Source organism: Euprymna scolopes, chromosome 14 (genome assembly GCF_053919585.1).
Source record: "Euprymna scolopes isolate OS-2025 chromosome 14, ASM5391958v1, whole genome shotgun sequence".
NCBI lineage: Eukaryota > Metazoa > Mollusca > Cephalopoda > Sepiida > Sepiolidae > Euprymna > Euprymna scolopes.
Genome location: NC_136495.1, coordinates 52,782,892 through 52,798,854, shown reverse-complemented (window position 1 = coordinate 52,798,854; position 15,963 = coordinate 52,782,892). Strand labels below are relative to the sequence as shown.

Sequence of the window (15,963 nt, the reverse complement as noted above, 5' to 3'; positions counted from 1 at the left end):
AAATATGTAAAAATATTAGAAATAAACAAAATAATGCAGCAATGTCAATTCGACATTTCAAAAATTAAGAGGATGTTGTAGTTTGCTTGAAACATTGTGTATATTTTATAGATTTATGGTTCAGAAGGCTGCAACAAGGCAGTATAAGGTTATGTACAGCAGATGAATTGAAGGAATGTCTAGCTGAGAAACGAGATTATAAAAGAAACAATATGTTGCATAATTATTTTATTTAATTTTCTAATTAGGCTTTTTTTATGTATTTGATCAATAGTGTTATACGCCATCAAAGATTTTAGGATGGAGTATAGTTGCCACGTCTAGGCAGGAGCTGCTAGAAGCAGCTTATGCTGCCTTGATATGGTTCAAAATAGACTTCGTAGCCTAGTAGGGGATGCCCTTTTCTCTTCCCTGCAACCTCTTTCTCACAGAAGAGTCAGTGCGAGCCTGTCTCTGTTTTATCGTTATTTTCATGGCAAGTGCTCATTTGAGCTCCAATCAATGGTCCCCCCTGGCCTGACTTTCACGAAAAACACTCGTCTAGCTGAAAACACTATCAATAATTCCCCCCCCCAATCTTTATCTGTGCCTAAACCTAAACGTAGATTCCATGAACAAAGCTTCTTTCTTAGAACTGCACGACTGTGGAACTCTGTTCTGTTTTCCTGCTTTCCAGCTGACTACAATATGGTTATCTTCAAGTCCAACGTAAACAAGTTCTTGATGAGCCATCTCCTTAAGTAATCCAATTTACCAAATTTCAACTACTAATGATTGCTACAAACTTTTTCCCATTGATTACTGTACACTCATTAACCCTTATCCTCGAGTGGCCTCTGAGCCTTGATAAGTGGTGACTCCTTTGTAAAAAAAACAAAAAAAAACATGAACCCATTGCACGATGAATAAAAGTGCTAAGTAATAATTAGTACTAAGCGGCAGTTTTCTGGAGGTTGAAGGTTCACTACAAGCAATAATAAGAATACAATTAAAACTTCTACTCGATCATGGCTGAATGGAATGAGAACAAACTACCACCATGGATTAAATAAACGGTTCAATTCAAAATTCTATACAGATTCTAGATTTCGACAAAAGGCCAAAGGTTGCATCAACCGAAATGTGAAAATAACATAATATAATTTTTTATGGTCTTTTTAAGATAATTCGCTGAGACAATTTCATGTTTGTTCATACATTATCACCTCTCACGCCATTTTTAAAAGATGGGATCATCGAAGAAAAAATATTTTAAAAAAATTTAATTTGCTGTTGTGTTGAATATAAAACTCAAACTAAAATAAACTTTTCTTGCCTCCTATAGTATCTGGCTCGTTCAAAGATAATACAATAATATTATGGGGTCTGTATCTGCACTGGATGTCCACAGAATGGAAATATATCACAATCTTCTACAAAGGATATAGAGACTCCCTCCCACTACCAAATATTCTAAAATTACATCTATAATATAAATCTCACCTATCTGCTTAAATGTATGTATGTATGTATGTATGTATGTATGTATGTATGTGTGCCTAAAACTTTCGACAGAGGCGATGGACTTTCACGAGATTGGTATCATTTTAAGCTCGACCCTTCAGACGACAAATATTGAAAAATTGGTTAAAAACATTAATTCCTTCACCCTCAACTTGGCACTTTTCTACAGGGAGGGGTCACTTTTTTCGCTGATATTTTCGAAAGTCATCGACTCTTTTCGATTGTCTAGCTTTAATTTAAATCTACGTCACTTCTGGTTTGGCGATGGGCGCAACAGCAAAGATGTCAGGTTTTTTTTTTTTTCACATTCTTTTCCTCCTTTGCGGTATGGTTTGAGCCTGCCTATTACCACTTTTTTTTTTTTTTTTTTTTTTTTTTTTTTTTGTTCAACACACAACTCCAAACACTCGGGCAACGCCGAGCACCAGTTTGAACAAAAGTGGTACAATAATATTGTGGAGTTTGCATCCGCATTGGGCATCCATAGATAAAGGGAACAATTTCCACAATTCCTCCTAGTTTTTAAGATAATACTTATTAAATATATTTATTTAAATAGTAAATATATTAAATTGCAAATAATCTTTTGCAGTTTCGCATTATTTTATAAGTTCACTCTTTCTAATGTTAACAACTGGATATTTAAACTGGCAAAAATGTCCGTATCGAACGCACATGTATTTGCTAGTATTAATTAAATGATTTTGTGATATCCAGAAAACGCAAATGTGAGACTAGAAATTATCTTGTCCTCAGATGAGCGAAATTAGTTCCCCCGAGCAGTTTTGCATCATTTGTATGTCCCTTACAAGGATTAAAATCAAGATATAATGATATATCTAATATATAAAAGACTATATGCTGTCTGTCTCAATATTTCCAAACTCTATCTCCTCCGAAACTAAAAGTCATAGAGCGGTACTAGGGGAGGCCCCAAATGATTGAATTTTTTACGGACGTTCTTTTATGGGTCTTTAACAGGTTAAAATAGTTTTTAAGGGGTCAAAAAAGGGGGTCAAAATTGAAAAAACTCGTTATACATTTTGTACATTCATCTTAGTTTATTTTTAATTTTCAATTAGTTCATATGCGTGTCACGTTAGTACATTGGTAACGTCACAAACTTTGAATGCTACAGTTTTGGCTTCGATTTTAGCTGATGGCACCTAAATTTATTTTACTTTTGAAATCATGACTCTATAATAATATATACAAAATCTGGACAAAATAAAATATCATATTTAAGCGTATTTTATGTCGGGCAAAGCCGGGGTCCCTCTCCCACACCAATTAAGCAAGATTTTCTGAATTTTCATTTCTTACTAAGATCACTTGACTATGGATTAAATTCAATGCAAATCTGAACCATTTCAAGTGAACAGTTATGTCCATATTATGCCCTTTAAAATACTCCAAAAAAACTGATATTTGGGGAATATTTATTTATTGACGTCAAAAGTTTTTAGCAGACATACATACAAACACACACACACACACACACACACTTGCCCTTTATGTAATAGACTAGTCTGAGTGCCCACCGTTGCCCGAGTGTTTGGAGGTATGTGTTGAGCAAAAACAAACATAGTGGTAGTAGGTAGGCACGCTCGAACTCGTACCGCAAAGGAGAAAAAGTATGTGAAAAAAAAACCCTGACGTCTTTGCTGTTATGTCCATCTCAAAACCGAAAGTGATGTAGATTTAAGTTAAGGCTAGTCAATCGAAAAGAGGTGATGACTTTCGAAAATATCGGTGAAAAAAGCAACAACTCCTTTGTATGTTTGTATGTCTGCCTAAAACTTTCAACAGAGGCGACAGATTTTCACAAGATCGGTATTGTTTTTAAACTCAACCCTTGTAGAAACGTGCCCAGTTGAGGGTGAAGCATTAATGTTTTTAGCCAATTTTTCAATATTTGTTGTCCAAAGGGTTGAGCTTCAAAACGATACCAATCTCGTGAAAATCTGTCGCCTCTGTCGAAAGTTTTAGGCAGACCTACAAACATACATACATATATACATTTAAACAGACAGGTGAGATTTATATTATAGTTGTCTAATAATACCTGTTGTTAAAATTTTCACAAAAATTGGAAGCATGCGAGAATATAAAGAAACTAGACTTTTTGCTCGTTAAAAACGGACAAAAGTTATAGCCTATTGATTTTTAATGAGTACTTTATACTAATCTATATATTTTTATCCGTATTCACTTCGGCCATTATCATGCTGTGCACCCTTAAAAAAAAAATGGAATATTTCAAATAATCCTTGTCACCTCTTAAAAGGAAAGTGGAATATTCCAAATAAATATTCTAATAAAACAAAAAATGGTGTTCTTTTTGAGGCAAAGCTAATAGAAATGATTTCTTCTCCTTGGCCAAGATCAAAGTGTAGTATCTGTTCTTTGGATGCTACATTTCAATTTCTTGTCCCTATTAATCCCTAACTGTGCATCGAACAGATACCATAATGATTAGTTCGCTGCACCTTATCATAACAAAGGTCCATACAAATGTTCAGCCAGATCAGCCCAGTAGTTTATAAGAAAAAAAAGTGTAACGGACAGACGGACAAAGAGAAATATACATATCTTTGAGAATTATGACATAGCTGTGGTTACAGACATGTACATACAAAAAAAATCTCTATTAGAACTGATATATCAGTTCTGAAGTGAGATCAAAACTTTTGATGAGAACTCTGATGCGGAGAAAGTATATTTGGGTAGTATCCAGAAATTTTGTTACCTTGGCAATAATATTGCAGCACAGGGTGGAGAAAGAGTGAGTGCAATTGCAAAAGTTAGGAGTGGATGATCTAAGCTTAGGGAACTCCTGCCATTACTCCTAACCAGCGGACGATTACCACTGTTGTTCAAGGGAAAAGTCTATCAAGCATATGTATGCAGTGTGATGTATGGTGGTGAAATTTAGCAAATGGGAGTTGAGGACATGCGTTGCATGTTGAGAAATGATATGAGAAGAATATGATGTAATGTGATGTTATGAGCTCAGAGGAAGATTAAATCTGAATAGTATAGAGCAATGTGTGCAGAACAGGAGACTTTGATGATATGGACACATTGAAAGAATTGGTGAGAGTTCTTGGGTTTGTAGATGTAGAAAAATTGGGGTAGTAGGGTCAGTTTGCAGAAGAAGACCAAAGAAAACATAGGACAAAGTGATAAGGATGGATTTTAGAAAAAGAGAGATAAAAACCTGGTCAGAGATAGGTTAGTTTGGAAGTCAATTTCGAAAAGCTATTCAACACATCAGCATCAGACAAGGCCAAACTATTTGCCAAGAACTTTGCAGCTAAGTCTACCCTCTGCAACGAAGGTCATCAACTCCTCGTATTTCCTCCTACAACAGACAACACACTATCCAACATACAAATATCTGTGCACGAGGTCGCCAAACTAATCAAAAACCTTGATTCCAGTAAAGCAACTGGCCCAGATGGCATTCCAATTATAGTGTTGAAAAAGCTTCGACCAGAACTTGCCCCCATACATTTTTTTTTTTTTTTTTTTTTTACACAGTGATCACCACTTATCAAGGCCCGGAAGCAACTCAGGGATAAGGGTTATTGCAAGTACATTACGTTAGTGTGGAGATTTGATGACGTGTTTACTTAAGGGGGCGGTTCATTAGGAATTTGTTAACATTTGACTTGAAGACATCCAAGTTGTAGTCCAGAGGGAAGCAGGCAGACGGAACAGAGTTCCACAGGCATGCAGTTCTAAGAAAGAAGCTTTGTTCATGGAATCCGCGTTTTGATTTAGGCACAGATATAGAGTGGGGGAAATTTTTCACAGTGGATTCAGCTAGACGGGTGTTTTTCGTGAAAGATTGGCGAGGGGGGACCAGGGATTGGAGTTCAGACGAGCACCTGCCATGAAAATAACGATAAAACAAGGATAGGCTCGCAACGTCTCTTCTGTGGGAGAGGGGTTGCAGGGTAGAGAAAAGGGCATCCCCCACTAATCCACGAAGTCTATTTTGTACTCTGTCAAGGCATGATAGGCTGTTTTTAGCAGCTCCTGCCCAGATATGGCAACAGTATTCCATCCTTGGACATACTTGGCTTTTATATAGATAGAGAATTGCATCAGTAGTGAGATATCTTCTGGAGCGGTAGAAGGATCCACCATCTTTCCAGCGACCTTGGCAACAGACTTAATGTACGTGTTTCATTTCAGATCAGGAGTAAAGGTCAAACCCAGAAGCTTGTCAAAACACGGGGCCTCACCCAGACGAGAGCCATCCATCACAATTGATGCCAGCTGGGGATCAGAGTGTTGATGATGTAAGGATAGGAGTTTGGTTTTGGATGCATTAAAGGTAACCAGCCACATCTTCCCCCACTGAACCACGCGCTCGAGATCAGAGGAGAGAGAATCAGAGAGAGCTTTGTCATTTACAGCCTTTGATGTGTTGCCGTAGATGGTCGTGTCATCAGCATAGATGTCAACGAATGATTTAAGTATGTGTTTAGGGAGGTCATTGATGTAGATCAGGAAGAGAGTTGGGCCCAAGATTGACCCCTGAGGGACTCCAGCATTTATATTGCAGGCCTCCGATTTTTGTCCATCTACCACTACTCTTATGAGCCTATCGGAGAGAAATGATTTAATGATTGAGAAAACATTTCCAGTTATACCGCAGCTGGAAATCTTGTGAAGTAGACCCTTATGCCATACCTTGTCGAAGGCCTTTGATATGTCAAGAGCAATTGCCCTAGAAAGGAAGCCTTTGTCAAGAGATTCGCTAATCCTGTGGGATATAACTGTCAGCACATCTGCGGTAGATCTTGCAGAGCGGAAACCATATTGTGTGTCACTAAGAAGGTTATTCCTGCTGAGGTGGTTGACTATTTCTCTATTTAATATGGATTCCAGCAACTTACTCACTCTTACTCTCTTACAAAACTGTTTAAGCGTTGTCTTAAGAAGTGCTTTCCAACACCCTGGAAAACCTCATCAGTATGCCCTGTATCCAAGAACTCAGGTGATAAGTCATCTCCCTCTCAGTACAACCATATTAAATAAAGAAGTAGTCAACCACCTCAGCAGAAATAACCTCCTTAGTGACATGCAATATGGTTTCCGTTCTGCTAGATCTACAGTTGATGTGCTAACAGTTATATACCATAGGATTAGTGAATCTCTCGACAAAGGCTTCCTTTCTAGGGCAGTTGCTCTTGACATATCAAAGGCCTTCAATAAGGTTTGGCATAAGGGCCTACTTCACAAGATTTCCAGCTACAGTATAACTGGAAATGTTTTCTCAATAATTAAATCATTTCTCTCTGATAGGTTCATAAGAGTAGTGGTTGATGGGCAGCAATCAGAGGCCCACAGTATTAATGCTGGAGTCCCCCAGGGGTCCATCCTGAGGCCCAACTCTCTTCTTGATCTACATCAATGATCTCCCAAAACACATACTTAAATCATTCATTGACATCTATGCTGATGACCCGACCATCTATGGCAACACATCAAAGGTCGTAAATGACAAAGCTCTCTCTGATTCCCTCTCCTCTGATCTAGAGCGTGTGGTTCAGTGGGGGAAGAGATGGCTGGTTACTTTTAATGCATCTAAAACCAAGCTCCTAACGTTACATCATCAACGCTCTGTTCCTCATCTAGCATCAATTGAAATGGATGGCTCTGGTCTTGGGGAGGCTCCATGTTTTGACAAGCTCTTGGGTTTGACCTTTACTCCTGATCTGAAATGGAACACATATATCAAATCTGTTGCCAGGGGCGCTGGGAAAATGGTGGGATCCTTCTACCACTCCAGAAGATATCTCACTACTGATGCAATTCTCTATCCGTATAAAAGCCAAGTACGTCCGAGGATGGAGTACTGCTGCCACATCTGGGCTGGAGCTTCAAAAAACAGCCCATCCTGCCTTGACAAAGTACAAAATATACTTTGCGGGTTGGTGGGGGATGCTCTCTTCTCTTCTCTCCAACCTCTCTCCCACAGAAGAGACGTTGCGAGCCTGTCTTTGTTTTATCGTTATTTCCATGGCAAGTGCTCGTCCAATCTCTCATCCCCCCTCGCCAATTCTTCACGATAAACACCCGTCTAGCTAAATCCACTGTCAGTAATTTCCCCCACACTTTATCTGTGCCTAAATCAAAACATTAGATTCCATGAACATAGCTTTTTTCTGAGAAGTGCACGACTGTGGAATTCTCTTCCGTTTGCCTGTTTCCCACCTGGCTACAACTTGGACATCTTCAAGTCCAACATAAACAAATTCCTGATTAATCGCCCCCTTAAGTAAGACACTTTATCAAATCTCCAATACCAACTATTACTACGATATTATCCCATTGATTATTGTACCCAAAATAACCCTTATCCCCGAGTGGCTTCCGAGCCTTGATAAGTGGTGATCCCCATGTAAAAAAAACAAAAAACAAAAAAAAACGCATGTCAGCATGTGAAATGGACGTTTCACTGGGGGAGGGGTTGAGGCAGAAGAGGAGAAGATCATAATGATAAATACCGGCATCATGTTTAGAGAACGATATTTAAAATATTAAAATTTTTAATTCTCTATAATTCTTAAAGTTCTCAAACAGCATTCTTCCCCCACCCCACCCCACCGGAAACGTGAAGTCATAAGTTTTTATCTTTAAGTTAGATAAATGATTTAATTTAGTTTTATGAAATCGATCTTTAAACATTTTTTTTCTTTTCCTGAAAGCTAAAAGTTTGACGATATAAATGTAGATAAGCTAACAACAGGTGAATTCTATGAGGCAATCGTGCGTGTTTGTTTAGTCAATATTTGTTTTTTACTTGTATTTCTTTTGTAACAGATGGCTAATTGTTATGTATGATAAAGTATGAGCCACCCGCTGCCATTAAGCCATGTATCATATCAAAAAAGTCATGAATATCATGTGTATTATCAATAATCATAACATGTGCGTGTATGTCCTTCCATCCGGTTGTTTAATCTCATAAAATGATCTAACTTTCCTTGAGCATTCACCTAGAGTCAATTGAGCCAGCTCAAAGTGCAATTGAAATATTGTGAGTTAAAGTGACCCATTCACGACTGTGCACACATAGATGAAAGTAACAATTATAAAAAACTGAAAATATTTTGTATTGCTATTAAAATATTGCTTATGTGAACCCCCTTCCATGAAATCTTTGACATAAAATAGAAGGCCATGATGGGTTCGTATGATATTTGAGCTTCAAATTTTACATAAATTTCAACTGGAAAAGCAGTTATTTTTTTTTACTAACAAAACTATATCTTTTATGAAATCAATACATATATAACAAATGTGAAATGTGCTCTGATAAATTCATAGTACTTGTTCCTCCCTCAACATACTGCTGACTAACTTGAAAAGCAGCAAAATCCTACCCCTTCACTGTTGATGTTCTTAGAAGTCGGATAGCCTTCTACTCTAATAGTCACTTCCCACAAACTGCTAGACTTTGGAATTCTCTGTTTCTTGCTTCTCTCACTGTACTAACTTTTAGAAGTTAAAATGTAATGTGAACAAACATCTCACTGCTAAATTTCCTACAATCCCCTGTTAAACACGATCATAAATAGTAGCTCTTATGTTCCAAGTAGCAATATACTTTGTTTAGATTAAAATAGTAAAAAAAAAATGAATAGATAAATAATAATAATAATAATAAAATAAAGAGTTAACTAAAAATGAAAATCATCTGTAATATGATGGTCTAAAAGCGGCAGATAGAAATGACGTTTTGCCGAGACCATCGAACAGATACTACATTTTGGTCCTCACCAAAAAGGTCAAGGAAATTTACTCAAGCAGTTAGTTTTGATGGGTTCTGTTTAGATCTCTAACAACATTCATATGGGGTGAGTTAAGTTGGCTTCAAGTGAATTTGCAGCATAATAAGTCAAGGTAACCTATCCGCGTTTGTCCATGTTGACTTCTCAGCATGCCTCTTCCATTCACGGCTGCATCGTTGAACGCTGAAGATGATCCTTTTGGGTTCATCGTAATATGATCTATTTTAGTGTTAATATGGGATGGACACAGATGGTCGATATTTTTTGAATGCAGATAAATACATATTGTATTGAATCTATCGGGTATTTTTCATTTTGCAGTAATTGAACAATTGTTTAGATCTGTGATCATGTTCACCTAGGCCAAGTTGAGCCAGCTTTGCAATGTCATGAGTCAAAGCAGCCTATCTGCGTTTGTCTATAGGTGACTCCTCAGAATACCGAAGACATACAGGGTGGCTACAATTTTTAAGCCAGGTCTGACTGTCATAAGCCAATACATTGGTTGACGTCTCACCCACGTCTTGCACCTTTCTGGTAATGGGATCAGCGCTATTGGCTTGTGAATCAGGTCAGTTGAAAAAGAATGAAGACTGTAGACAAATCGTTGGTGTTTCTTTTTTAAGGAGGCTTCATTAAGTTTGAAAACATGGCATCTCAAGTGGATTATGATGTTGGAGATGCAGTCCAGGAAATGAAACCTGTGGTCAAAGACTTCATTCCTCTGAATGTCGAAACATTTTTAGGTTTTGAGTTCTGTGAATAATGGCCTGGTATTTTTGATTATTTGTACTACTGTTCTCATTTTGGATGTTATTCTTATAACGTTTCAGTCAATATAAGATATAAAAAGCCAGGTACGTCCAAGGATGGAGTACTGTTGCCACATCTAAGTAGGAGCTGCTAGAAAGGATTTATTCTGCCTTGATAGAGTTCAAAATGGACTTTGTAGCCTATTAGTGATGCCCTTTTCTCTTCCCTGCAATCTTTCTCACAGAAGAGATGTTACAAGTCTGTCTCTGTTTTATCGTTATTTTCATGGCAAGTGCTCATTTGAGCTCCAATCAATGGTCCCCCCTGGCCTGACTTTCACGAAAAACACTCATCTAGCTGAAAACACTATCAATAATTTCCCCCACTCTTTATCTGTGCCTAAACCTAAATGTAGATTCCATGGACAAAGTTTCTTTCTTAGTTCTACAGGCGTGCAGTTCTATCTTCCGTTTTCCTGCTTTCCAGCTGGCTACAATATGATTGTCTTCAAGTCCAACGTAAACAAGTCCTTGATGAGCCGTTCCACTTAAGTTAACAATTTTACCGAATTTCCATTACTAACAATTACTATATTGTCCAATTGACTACTGTATACTCTTTAACCATTATCCTCGAATGGCTTCTGGGCCTTGATAAGTGGTGATGCCTATGTAATATATATATATATATAACCTCCAACCTTATATCAGGTGCATCTTGTCGATCTCGGAATCTGTACAGAACATCATCATCATATTCCATTCAACGTTCATTTTACATGCTACCATGCATTGGACAGCTTTAAGAAATCGACTTTCAAATTAACCTCTGACCAGGTTTTTATTTTAGCCTATTTCTCCCAAGTCCAATATCACTTCCTTCACCAATTGACCCTTCTACCTCAACTGTACTACATCAACTAACCCAACAACTCTCATTCATTCTTTCACTGTGACCATACCATCGAAGACTCCTGTTCTACGCACATCTCCCTATATATGTTCAAATTTAATTTTCCTCTAAGGTCATCAGAACTAAGATTGTCTTTAAGACTAAAATTACACATCCAAATCAATGGAGGAGAGTAGTTTGCTCTTTTTTCCATCAACCATGATTTAAATAATTTGTATTCTCAGTATTGCCTGTATTGATGATTGAACCTTCAACCTCCAAAAGCCTGTCACTTAGAATTGATTATTGCTTAGCATTTTTATTAGTTGCATCATGAACATTTTCAATCTGCAAGTACTCGTGGCTCAGTGGATAAAAGTGCTAAGTAAATCAATTCTAAATGATGGTCTTTTGGAAGTTGATGTTAACTTCTCAATACAGAGCTCAGTCAGGCACTTTCTATGGAAATAATTCAATTCAGTTTATTCGGCATGGGTTAAAACAATACATATTTCGTTGACGTTAAGAAGGGTGTGGGAAGAGAGAGAGAGAGAGAGAGAGAGAGAGAGAAAACAAAAAAGGAGGAAAGGCGCTGCGAATTTAGACGGTCGGAAATACAGTTGATCAGCGTCTGTCCAACTTCGTCTTGAACTGATCCGTTGTTTGTGCAGTGACAACCCCAAGCGGCAGTTTATTCCAGGAAGCCGATATGCGAATGGAAAATGCGGCTTTTCGTTGGTTTAGCTCAAATCTCCAATGAAACAGCTTCATAACTATAGCGTAGAGACTAGATAGACATATATTCTTATATACTGCTTATGCATATGCGACGTCACTCGCGAGGTTAACTAATTTGCATATTGGTTTTGAAAAAAGGATATTTTATTTACTACTAGTCTGGATGCCCGGCGTTACCTGGGTGTTGAGAGGTTGTGTTAAGAAAAAAAGTGGTAGTAGGTAGGCAGGCTCGAACCTGTACCGCAAAGTAGGAAAAGAATGTGAAAAAGAAAGTGACGTCCATCGCCAAACCGGAAGTGGCGAAGGTTTAAATTAAGGCTAGTCAATTGAAAAGAGGGGATTACTTTCGAAAATATCGGCGAAAAAAAAAGCGACCTTTCCCTGTAGAAAAGTGCCCAATTGAGAGTGAAATAATTAATTTTTTTAATTTTTTTTTTTTTGCCAATGTTTAGATATTTGTCGTCCAAAGGATCGAGCTACAAAACGATACCGATCTCGTGAAAATCCGTCACCTCTGTCGAAAGATTTAGGCAGACATATATGCATACATACATACATACATACATACATACATACATTTAAACAGACAGGTGAGATTTATATTATAGATTATTTATTTTTGTTTTTAATTCAATGAGTGTTTGATTTTAATATAACAAATAGTTTCACAATATTGTTTTATCTCACAGACAAACATTTAGAATTGTATTCAAATGTTCCTTCATTGAGAAGGATCAACTTGATTTTCAACACATTGCGATATATTTCAAAATATCAAGTGAAAAGGCAAATTGATTTCTTCTTTCTTTTCCTTTCCTCACGGTCATTTTTAAAAGATAAATTTGTATAAAAAAAAATTACTAAGATGTTAATGTTTACCGTATGAGCAAACGAGAACGATCGTTTTGTGCTCGTACAACAAACTTATGAATGAAATGTTTATTATTTTAAATTTTGGTTTCAAGTATTCCAAGTAGCAAATTTTGTGAGCCGGCAAAGACAGTTCGTAACAGCATAAAATGGAGTCATTTTTGCTTTCTGAAGTCGAAGCACGCATTTATTTTTAAACGATTTTTTTATCGTCTTCATTGAAATTCTTTCGTTACTCAATGGTTTCTTTGCTTAGCATTGTCGCCATTGTTACCATTCTGAAAGCCGTCAGTGAATGCCTTCTGCAGTCACTTGTTCAGTTTCAGCTCAAGTCAGTATTTTTCAAAGTGAAATCTCTTTCATATATCCCCCCCCCGTTTCATCTCGTTCTTATTGTATTCAAAAACGGATCTGCTAAACTCCCCACCACCAACACCTCCTCGGCAAGAACTCGTTTTTTTTACTTTCAACATTGGAAAGAACTCTCCTTTCCTTGAAAATAAACGCAACTCAAGTAAACAGAGTTTCTTCCCAAGAACTTCCCAACTGTGGAACACGTTACCGCGGTATTGATTCCCTACAGATTACATCGTGGTCGTTTTCAAGTCCAGTGTCAACAAATATCCATCGAGTCGTTCTATGAATTAATTATGATTCTCAAATCCTTTCAGAGTTTTATTCCATTTTCTAACTGAAAATCTCACTAACCTTTTTGTTGGGAGAAAGTTGTAGGGGATAAAAGAAAGATACCTTACATTGAAATTTTCTTGTTGGTTTCTCACTGCAAACGGGTAACGAAAGTGAAAATAATTTTATTTTAATCAAGCATTAAATGAACCTGATAGAAAGTAATCCGGCAAAAATTAAAGAGTAATCTGATCATATTGAAATTTTTAGTATTTATTAATTGATCTTAGTATAAAATAATTAATTTTTCAAAAGAATAAGACCCTATTTTTTTTGGTCACTACAATTCTTGGCCTTCGGGACAAGATCAAAGTGTAGTATATGTTCTTCAGATGCTGCACTTCTATTTCTTGTTCTCTTTCGGTGGAGGAGAAATCCTTCACGACTGAGACAATTTTTATTTTTGGACCTTTTCTCCACGTTAAAAAACGACCCTGGTGTCTTACTCTGTCCCGTGGGGAGGCATAGTAAATAGGTACAATTACTTTACTCCCTCCTCCGCTTCATTTCAAGGACAAAATAAAGTTGTTTTTCTTTTTGTTTTGTTTTTTTAAATTAAAATAAATCACAGAAAAATATTTTTATTATACAAATATGTGGTTTATTCTAAAGATTAATTGTTGGCATTTATAGTTTAAATACAATTTCGGGCATATATGGCGTAATCTAAAGGTTCAATTTTCACAAATTCTACATGTAAAATTAGGTTGTATTTTGGCAATAACTCATTGAATGTTGTCTTCCAAGTGCTCTATTGTGTTTAGTTTATCAGCGTAGACATGGGACTTTACATATACCCCTAAAAACAAATAATCTACTGGAATTAAATCGCACAAACAAGTTGTCCAGTTGGCAGGTCCATTTCGTGAAATTATTCGTTTCATCAAATGTTTCTCTCAGTAAATAGATCATAATCATTTGCAAATGATGAATTGCTAAACCAGTCTGAACTGAAAATAACCGACACTTGCCAAATCTACAATAAAAAAGAAAATAGAATTGTCAGTTTAAAGTTTGCTGCCTCTAAAAAACCCTGTACATCTTATATCATCTTTGACATTCAGTCCGGCAGAGTTTAAGTCATTTTTGAGTAGGTGGTGATCTCGCTTCTATCAGACTGAGATATGTTTTATACAGTTTTATGAGGCTCATCCTCCTAGGCTTTACCTTAGTTTAGTGCTAATCACATGGGGTGCTCATTTTTTTGTAGGTCAAAGGGAAATTAAGGTAAAGTGCTGACTTTTCAAAACCTCACCTGACCTTGTTTCTGACCTGTTGCAGAGGATGTAAATACCCATAGTCGAAGACAGAGATATAGCACTTTGAAAGTGAAAAATATAAATAAATTAAGGTATAGAAGATGATATTCAAAAATCGGAAATTTAAACGTAGAAAAAAGAAATTCAATTTTTTGAGGAATTTAAATAATGAATGTTGTTTTAATAATTTATTTTTAAAGCAGGTGAATTATTGGAGTAATCTCTCTCCGCCCCCATTTTTTTCTTGTTGAATAAATAAAATAAGATGAACATATCAAATTTGTAGGATATCCATAAAGTCTAAGCACATCAATACATTTTAAATTTTCATCAATTACAAAGCAAACATTCTTAATGTGTTTTGAAAAAATAAATAAATAAATAAAAATAGCAAAAAAAAAAAAAAAAGAAGTGGCCATAAGACTAGGGCAGTTTTAATTTTCATCCTCAGATGCCAGAAAACTTTCTAGTCTAATAGCCTCTTTCCTTAGACCGCTTGCTTTTGGAATTCCCTCCCTGTTCTCTGTTTCCCTGACTGTACCAGACATCTAGCTATAAAACTTAAGGCCAGATTTATGGAAAGAATCCTAATTCACAGTAGTGCTACACCTATCAGTGGCAATATGTCTTTTTTGGTGAATAGAAGAAATAAAAGAAAAAGTAATTCATCTTTAAACGTATCTGAGTTTTATACAAGTAGAGAATTGCATCTGGGTTCAGGTACTTTCTGGAGCGGTGGAATGATCCAACCATTTATTCAATTACCTTAGCAACAGGTTGAATGTAAGTCTTCCATTTTAGGTGGGGTCAAGATAAAGTAATTCATATTTTTCCCCAAGTTTTATGAGTCATGTAAAACATATTTGAAAGCCGGGCAAGGCTGGGTACATCTACCAGTGTCTATATGACAGAATGTAATAAAAACGGGAAAAAAAATCTCATGTTTACATGAAATAGTTGTGAAATGTATATTTTTGGCAACGGACTAAAAACACGTAGGTATTGTAAATGAATCTGCAGGTTTTTGACTCAAGTGAGTGAATTAATTGTGCATCTGAGAAGATGATGGCTCAGGGGGGGGGGGGTGCGTAATTGGTGTGACCCTGGATAGAACATGGGTAGGAGATTGGAGAAAAGATGAGGGAGGAGGTTGCTGACCAAATTCCAGGGATGAGAGAGAAGGATGAAGAGAGATATAAAGATGGGAAGTAAAACAGACGCAAACAGGTAGAGAGGTAGAAAGAGAGAGAGAGAGAGACAGACAGACAGACAGACAGACAGAAAATTCTCTCATGTTTGCTAACAGTCAAAAGTAATAAAAAAAAAATAAAACGATTGAAATAATCCTTTATAAACAAAAGGGAATACGATCACAGGCAGTAATGCTATTTAACCCGTATTTGATGAGAGAGAGAGAGAGAGAGAGAGAGAATCTTAACAAAACACCTCAA

The 15,963-nt window shown here is 36.7% G+C and overlaps 1 long non-coding RNA gene across 1 annotated transcript in view; it reads left to right on the top strand.

Annotated features, from left to right (window-relative positions):
- Nucleotides 1-15,963, top strand: part of LOC145293013 (uncharacterized) — a 359,025-nt gene that overhangs the window by 190,039 nt on the left and 153,023 nt on the right. The gene's annotated exons all lie outside the window — the stretch shown is intronic.